Source organism: Triticum aestivum, chromosome 7B (genome assembly GCF_018294505.1).
Source record: "Triticum aestivum cultivar Chinese Spring chromosome 7B, IWGSC CS RefSeq v2.1, whole genome shotgun sequence".
Classification (NCBI taxonomy): Eukaryota; Viridiplantae; Streptophyta; class Magnoliopsida; order Poales; family Poaceae; genus Triticum; species Triticum aestivum.
The window spans coordinates 598,173,086-598,182,652 of record NC_057813.1 but is presented as its reverse complement, the minus strand read 5'-3'; positions in this window follow the sequence as shown (position 1 = coordinate 598,182,652).

The following is a 9,567-nucleotide window of genomic DNA, read 5'->3' as shown; positions in this document are numbered from 1 at the left end:
TATGATATGGGCTTGATAGCCGGATTACCGAGGTAACCAGAGCTGTGCTCTCTTATGATATGGGCTTGATAGCTGGATTACCGAGGTAACCAGAGCTGTGCTCCTATGATATTAGCTTGGTAGCCGGATTATCGAGGTAACCAGAGTTGTGCTATTATGATATGGGCTTCATAGCCGGATTACCGAGGTAACCAGAGCTGTGCTCTTACGATATGGGCTTGATAGCCGGATTACTGAGGTAACCAGAGTTGTGCTCTTATGATATGATCTTGATAGCCGGATCAAGAGGTGTAGCTATGGTTCGAATACAACCAAGCTCCCAGGTGATATTGTGAGTTGTGCTCAAGGGGAACCTAAGTTTGAGCTGTGCTTTTGCAACAGACTCTCTTTACCCCTTTAATTTTTCCTGTGAACACGAACTTGCGAGAGATTAAATCTTTTTGAACCGGAAATTCTTAAACCGGATACTGAGAACTTCAAAGCTTTGTGGGAGACAGATTTCCCTTAAACCGGATTGTAAACCAAATATTTGAGAGCTTCAGTGAGACTGACTTTCCTTGAGCCGATTTTTAAACCGGATATTTGATAGCTTCAGTTATACTGACTTCTCTTGAGCCGGATTTTAAATCGGAATCCTTTCTGATGACCGGGAACTTCTTTATTGAGACGGGATTTTGCAATTGTCATATACTTTTTGAGCCAGAAATTTTCTGACGGCCTTTAATTTTTTATCAATATTGTAGTAGCCTCCGGGACCGGGTTATCTTTCCCTCCATCGTCCTGGGGTTCTTAAATTTGCTGAAACTGGCAAGATTTGCTGAGTCATGTCATCTTAGCCCCTGATTCTTAAGATGACTCGAGGAGTTGTCTTGAGATTCTCTGTATTTGACCATAGCAGAAGGTGTATATCATTGGTGTTGATAGCGCGCTGTGAATCCATAGAATGTTGAGGTGACTACGGCGGGTTATAAATGATCCCGTATGAGCCGTGTCAGCAACTCGTCCAATACTTCCTTCCAACTGTCTATTTGAAGTTTAACGAAACCATAGTGGCAGCGACTTGCATGCCTGCCGATTGAGCCATCTAGTGCAGGTGGCGGTTGATGATAACTTGCCTCCAATTTGAAAGAAAACCGGGCTACCCGAGCAATGACTGGCTTTATACTCAATAAACAACTCATGCAGATAAGTGCGGCCCGGTGTGTTGATGTAGACCAGGCCGCAAGAGACGGATGACAAAGACAATCGCAGCATCAGAGGCGGCTCGGACAGATGTGTCGGCCGCGGCATTATAAGCCGGTACAGATGGGCGAGTTAACCACATCATGTTGATGTAAACTGGTCCGCAGAATGGCGGCTTGCAGATATATTCATCGAGCTTGATGGTGTGGTCAGATGCTAGCATTTTATAATGGTGGTGCGAGATATACACTCATGACACAGCCATAGCTTTTGTGATGAACAATTGCTCCTGCATAAATAATATCGCAAGCCGGAGTAATTTGTTCTTTTAGAAATAAAAAATATATCAATAAAAAATGATTGGACATATTTCACCTTGATATGTTAGGCCAGAAATTATCCACCGCGGAGTTGATGATCACCACGGGCGAGTCGGCCGTGGGAGCAGACAAATGAACCTGCCGCGGTGTTGTAAGCCGGTGCGGACGAGCGAGTTAATTGCAGGTGCGGCATGCCGTGCAGACGGGCGAGTTGATGTAGACTGAGCCACAGGGACTGCGACTTGCGCACTTCCATCCATAGGGTAGTGTGGCACGGATGAAACACCGGTGCAGAACGTTGCCAACGCATGCTCCATACTCGTAGTATAACGCCTCATTTGTCCTGCGAAACAATACTACATGCCCAAGTAATTGTACTCAGACAAATTAATAGGTACTAATAAAATAAATTGAATAACTAGCACCTGATACATTTGGACAACCAATGTGAAACGTCCGCGAGAATTTAATCAGGATGTCTTGCTGACCGTCGCTAATGCACATCAGTGCAACCTGACGCATCTGGACTGTATTGCTGCCACCACTTCTGATCAGTGTAGGAGACTAGTAATTGGAGTCGCTTTGTCCGGACATAGCGATTTACTGACAAAAATCTTGCATGTACATTATTCCGCCCTGATGCACATTAGTCCTTCCTATGGTTGATCACTCTATTACTAAAATTGCTATCTGTCAGTCCAGCTTAGATCCTTCATCACGTGATACCCTTCTTTTAATTATTCCTCCTTAGTCTCATGTGGGAGTGGATGCCACGTTTCCTTCCAGTACTCGTGCGTGTATTGCTTCAAGGATTGGTAGTACTCCTGCAGAATGACCTGACTGATTGACTCATTCCGGCTTTAAATTTTCTTCATGGTCTTGCTTTATCCTGACACAACGCACGGCGGTTCAGGGCGAGTTTGGCGCCGCAGAATCGCCTGAGTTCGTGTGCACGCCATGGTCCTTCTCTAGGTCGTGGCCGGCTTGAACAATACTGTCCGAGTCGAGTTGAGTTTTGACTTTTTCCTTTGGCTGTGCGCGTGCGGATCCGAACGGCAGTGTGGCCTCCTGATGTATAGTAGTACTACTTGCGACCATATAGTAGACCTTCTCAGATTCCCTCCCGCATATAGTAACAACATTGATCTATCAAATCCCCTGATGAATTGCTGTATTGTCTTAGACAACGAAATTTTGCATCATGGTGTAACTGGACAGATCTCACACTTCCGTAATGTGGGAGAAGCAGTAATATTCGGTCGACCCGGACAGATTACCCAATCACGTGCGGAAACAACAACAGAAAGTTGAATTCGACAGATCATCTAGGGTTGTGTGCGGTGGCACTTGCAACCCTAATATTTTCAATCTTCAAACTTGCATACCAGGTTATCCTGCATGCTTTCCGTGCTGGCGCTTTCTGACATGTCGCAAGTTTCTCAATCCCCGACGAGAACCCTCCAAGAACTCAACACCACCGTGCGCGAGCCCCACGGTGGGCGCCAACTGTCGTGGAATTGTCACGTCAGATGTCCTAGTGTGAGGACTTAGTCATGAGGCCAACGCATCTATGTGGTAGCTTGAGAGGGGTTAAGCGGAATCGAGAGACGCAACACGCAAGACAAGGATTTAGACAGCTTCGGGCCCCGGGAAACATCATTCGGTAACAACCCTACATGCTGTTTGTGGCTAGGTCTTATTACCATCATCTGGGAGTCGCCGTAAACCGGCTCTCCTAGTTATGTCTAGCCCTCATATTATCCCCCCCTCTTGGGGTGCCCAGCCCTCCTTATATAAGTTGAAGGGGCGGGTTACATGTAGAGTCCTATTAGGATTAGGACTAGTCTACCTTCTAATACAAACCGGATACAAGTTCGAGTCTTAACTCCTTTTAAGGTAAATATTCTTCACGCCTTTCCTCTTTAAACCGGACCACCATTAATATAAACCGGCCTTCTGGGCCTTGGGCCTTGGCATTCGTCTGTCCCGCCTGCCGGGTTACCAGTAAGTCATAATGTTCAGAAAGGTTGCTTATAAACCGTCTGGTCAGGGTGGGTCGCGAGTGAATCGCCAAGTGTCAACCGGGTCTTAAGTAAACCGCCAAGTCCGGCCGGGTCATATTTCCGGCCGGGTCATACCGCGGGGTATATCCCCGACAATATCGATCTTCTCAAAAGCTTCCAGCTGTGCTGGATTAAGATCACCCTCAGGCTTGCCCTTAGTGGCGTCATAGTAGTGCATGGTCTGAAACCAGTAGACTGCTCTCGTGCGCCACCTCTTATATTGCACCCCCTTAAAGGCAGGCGGCTTCAAATGCGTAGCAAAACCACTCGATGTAAATTGCCTATAATCAGGTTTTTGGATTGTTGAAAATATGAGCAAATTACTACGAGATTTAATCTGAATAAACAAAAGATAAATCATGACAGCACTAGCAGAGATTAAACTAATCATGTGAACCAGCATAGTAGATGAACATATCACATCTAGGGCACATACTAGAAACATGAATTCTACCACGATCTTGAACAAGAAGGATAGAATCACATACGGTGCAGTGGGAGAAGCACCACCGGCGTTGATGTTGTCGCCCATGTCATTGAGGATGAGGTTGCCGAGGTCGGGGAAGAAGTCGTCGTTGGCGAAGTCGTCGCTGCCAGCAGTCGCGCAAGTGTGCCCCAAAAACCTGATCGCCCCTCTCTCGTACAAGATCACGAGAGGTGGGGTTCCAGAGGCTTGATGTCCCTTCTTGCGATGCATGCCAGAAGGAGGGATGGAGAAGACTTGCGTAGCGGCGCAATGATCTGGAACATTGGTGCGAAACCATACGATGCGGTAGCAGCTAGGATAGACGTCTGCATGACTATATATCGTGGATCGGTTAGGTCGTGGAGAAAACCCCACGTCCAAGTAACAGCCCCATGATCCAAAAGGATCGGAAACGGCTGAGTAATTAATGCGTCCATTAATTATTAATCAATGACTTATTAATTATTCTCGAGTAGCAAATATATAGACAACGTGGCTCATTCCCTCAACCCGTGGCGGGGCGTGGCGAGCGAGGAGGAGGAGTGCGCGTGTAGGTCTCCTCTTCCAATGCTCATACAAGTGTTAGAAGAGCTCACCTTATAAAGAGGTGCAACTCTCTCTCAACTTCCGAGGTGGCACTAAACTTTAGTCTGAATCACACCACTCACATGTGTGCACGAATGGGCCAAGAAAATTTCAGAATTTTATTTGAACTATGGGCCAAAAGCCCACTAGCAAATTCCAACAAGATCAGACTGACACCTCGGACATGATACAGGTGTGGTTTCTTAAGCGTCTTCCAACTTATATTGTTTCCTCTTGATTTGAAATAAATTTTGTTTATGGCTTCTCGTCAGAGGGTACCAGAGAGTGGGCGAGAACATCACCAAGGGCAAACTTGATATGCACGAAGAGATCAATGTAAGTTTAATCACCCACATGTTCGAGCCTCTCGGTTAAGTTATCTAGACTTATGAGTTGACAAACCATCACAGCAAACAATACATGGCAGTGCTATGCGCATATCGAACCGGGAAAGTATGGAGATCTCGGCAAGCATTTGGAAGGAGATAATTTGTGGAATGTTTTTACCATCCCATCTCTGATCTAGGGCACCACTTGTTAGGCATTTCTGTAGGGAAGGGTTCAGTTCCTGCTTGTTTCATGCATCCGAAATTTTGACTTGAGTCATAACCTCAAACTGTTATTACTAGATTTATCAAGAAATATACTGCTTTTATAAGATGTAATTATTTTAACGTGAAACAACATGTTTTCACCGAAATTATATGGCTAAAGTATCATTTTGGAGATGGTCGCATGTCCTAAGGACTTACATTTTGGATGGATCGGAGAAAGTAGTAGTTGTGTGGTGCTTGCTTTAAAGAATTTATTATTTTCTTCTTCCATGCAGGCCCGATTGCCCATCAAATTTTGAAGTACTTCTAGATAACTATGCAAGCCTTCTTCGAGGTTACCACTCAGCTCCATTTTTTAAGGGGGAGGAGGAGAAATTCCCCACTCAGCGATAGATTGTTATTCAAACTTGCCTTGGGTGTATGTGTTGAACCGTGGGTCCGTTTGGAGCATGATCTATATGAAACTTTCTTGGTTTTGCATCCTTAATTTGAGTATGTGTGCTTGATGTTTGAACGCATTTTGCATTAATGCCATGTTTAACTCGTTTTGCACATATCTTTTAGGTTGTAGATCTGAATTAAATGAACTTTATATGAACTTGACTAGAAAGACGGGTAGATCATCATGGTGCATATTAACTTGTTGTTTAACAACTTTAACATAATGTGTTACTCAGTTCTGGACCAATTTTGAAATTTGCATATGGGGAGCTTCCGGAATTGTTATATGTTGTTTCTGGCCTCATTTAAACTTGCTTTGATGTGGGGTTCTTGTATGCATCGTCTCTTGCCATTAGTAGCATCATGTAGCCTTCTCATGCATCATACCTGGTTGAGCATCATGTCATGTTTATGCTTGTGTGTTTACCATGTTATTTGCTTCTTTCCAAAGTTGTGCTTCTTCTCGATAGTACCGGTTTCATTGCGATTATGAGGATTCATTTGACTATGCTTGGTTCGTCTACGCCCGTTTGTATTCTTCACGAACTTAGTCTTATTCCTAGTGGGATTTCAGGCAAGATAACCGTTACCCTGGATACCACTACTATCTTTCCTCTGCTAGTTGTCTTGATGCTAACTATATGTTTGTCTATGTATTCACACATGTATCATGTTTCCGGTTAATACAATTCTAGCATGAATAATAAACATTTGTCATGATATGAGGAAATAAATAATAACTTTATTATTGCCTCTAGGGCATATTTCCTTCAGCTTTGTCCCTCCAACTTCTTTTTTTAGCATTATTATTTCGTCCCTCCAACTTAACTGCGGGAAAGGTGTAGCTTTATTATTTGACACCTCATTGCTCATTACTACGCCTGCGCCATGACTAGCGTGCTTCACCTCGGCTGCTCTGCACTGTATTCCGGTATGGCACGTGGACCCAGTAGCTTGATGTCCCACATGTCGGCGAAAGGGACTAGAAGATTTATGAAAGCGAGCGCTCCACTCTTACGACGGAGGAGTACACGACACGACGGCCCAGTGAACTGTCACTTGTACTGTATAGTACTATAGTTTTGTTGTTTCGCACGATCCATCGATACAAACCCGATTAAACAGGAAAGGGCAGGATTTTTCCCGCGTGGTAGATGATACTAGCCATACATTTCAAAGGCAATTTTAATGCATGCAAACTGAATAATTAACAATATGATATCTAGTAAAACTAAAAACACATATGATTTATTGTGTTAGAGTGTAGTAGTAGTGCTGTATTGCATAGTTGTTAGATGTAACATGCGAGAACATGTAGAGATGTAGTTTTGGAGGGCCTATAGAGAGAAAAGCGTAATACAGTCACCGAACTTCAGAATAAGCTGATTACGGTAACTATATACGTTTTGCGGTGATTATACGGTCACTTGCTCACGGTTCAGCATCGGTTTGCACTCTGTTGACCGGCCAAATATGCATGGCTCCATGTTGACTAGTTAAATTGACCACGTTCCTTGTGGGTCCCACCAGTCAGTTCGCATAGGGAAAAGGTCAGATAAACACAAATTTACGCAGGCACGACAAGACTCCAACCCATGCGCGGGAATCACCTAGTTGTGTATGTGTCTGTTAGGGCCTGATGTGTGCGCATGCACGTGTAGGTTGAGCACTTGAGCGTGAGAGTGTGTGTTGGTCGTGTGGTGTACTTGTGTGTGCATGCATGCGTGTGTGTGTGTGCGTGTGAGTGTTGCATGCGTGCATGGCTGCGTGTGTACGTGTGAGTGTTGCATGCGTGCGTGGGTGCATGTGTTTGTGTGAGTGTTGCGTGCATGCAATTCATGTGCATGCGTGCGTGTGTGTATAATCACCACACCAGCTTCTGTGTGTTAAAACTTAAAACAGACGACTCAACATACCAATACAAGGCCACCTTGTCCGCTGTGCCCGCAGTCATGACTTCGAACCACCGTCCAAATATATTTTTGTCATTTGTTTTCATTCTTACTAGCAAGATGCCCGTGCATTGCACGTAACATCAAGATGCATTTGTATGACTAGTTTATCTTGTGAGAGAAAAGGATGAACGAGGGAAGGCCTTATTTGCAAATGTGGAGAGGTCTGTGGGTACCTTTTTGCAAAATTGCCATAGTTTCTTTCCTATCCTTCAGATATAAATCGGACGACCTATATTGCAGGATGGCAGGCACACCATCATCACCAACTCTGTTTTTTAGAAGAGTGTATTTTATAAGAGTGTAGATGTAGAGTAGATACAAGCCGACAGGTGGGCACCATGGTAGTGAGATAATGTGATGCAACACTAGAGGTGCCACGTGGAGCGTTTAACTCATGTCTTGAGCAAATACATAGTTGTACGGTGAGCCCGTGATTGTATAATAACCACTAAACATAAATGGTGACCGTAATGATCATCATTGTATATATCGCGAGAGAAAGATGAAACATGCGTGAATGTGCTGGGGGCTTACTTTTAGAGGACTGATACGTCTCCAACGTATCTATAATTTATGAAGCATTCAAGCTATTTTATTATCTGCTTTGAATGATTACGGGCTTTATTATAACCTTTTATATTACTTTTGGGACTAACCTATTAACCGGAGGCCCAGCCCATATTGTTGTTTTATTGCCTGTTTCAGTATTTCGAAGAGAAGGAATATCAAACGGAGTCCAACCAGAATGAAACCTTCGGGAGCATGATTTTTGGGAAGAATATGATCCGGAGACTTGGAGTTCACATCAGAAGAGCCTCGAGGAGGCCAGGAGATAGGAGGGTGCGCCCTCCCCTACTGTGCGCGCCCCTTGTCTCCTGGGCCCCTCGAGCACCCCCCAACCGACTTCTTTCGCCTATATAAGTCCACGTACCCTAAAAACATCGAGAACGAAGATAGATCGGGAGTTCCGCCGCCGCAAGCCTCTGTAGCCACCCAAAACCTCTAGGGAGCCTGTTCCGGCTCCCTGCCGGAGGGGGAACCCATCACCGATGGCCATCTTCATCATCCCGGCGCTATCCATGACGAGGAGGGAGTAGTTCACCCTTGAGGCTGAGGGTATGTACCAGTAGCTATGTGTTTGATCTCTCTCCCTTGTGTTCTCTCTCTGTTCTCTCTATGGCATGATCTTGATGTATCGCGAGCTTTGCTATTATAGTTGGATCTTATGATGTTTCTCCCCCTCTACTCTCTTGTAACGGATTGAGTTTTCCCTTTGAAGTTATCTTATCGATTGAGTCTTTAATGATTTGAGAACACTTGATGTATGTCTTGCTGTGCTTATCTGTGGTGACAATGGGATATCACGTGCCACCTGATGTATGTTTTGGTGATCAACTTGCGGGTTCTTCCCATGAACCTATGCATAGGGGTTGGCACATGTTTTCGTCTTGACTCTCCGGTAGAAACTTTGGGGCACTCTTTGAAGTACTTTGTGTTGGTTGAATAGATGAATATGAGATTGTGTGATGCATATTGTATAATCATGCCCACGGATACTTGAGGTGACAATGGAGTATCTAGGTGACATTAGGGTTTTGGTTGATTTGTGTCTTAAGGTGTTATTCTAGTACGAACTCTTGAGTAGATTGATCCGAAAGAATAACTTAGAGGTGGTTTCGTACCCTACCATAATCTCTTCGTTTGTTCTCTGCTATTAGTGGCTTTGGTGTGACTCTTTGTTGCATGTTGAGGGATTATTATATGATCTATCTATGTTATTATTGTTGAGAGAACTTGCACTAGTGAAAGTATGAACCCTATGCCTTGTTTCCTACCAATGCAATACCGTTTACGCTCACTTTTATCGCTTGCTACCTTGCTGTTTTTACAATTTCAGATTACAAATACATTTATCTACTATCCATATTATACTTGTATCACCATCTGTTCGCCGAACTAGTGCACCTATACAATTTACCATTGTATTGGGTGTGTTGGGGT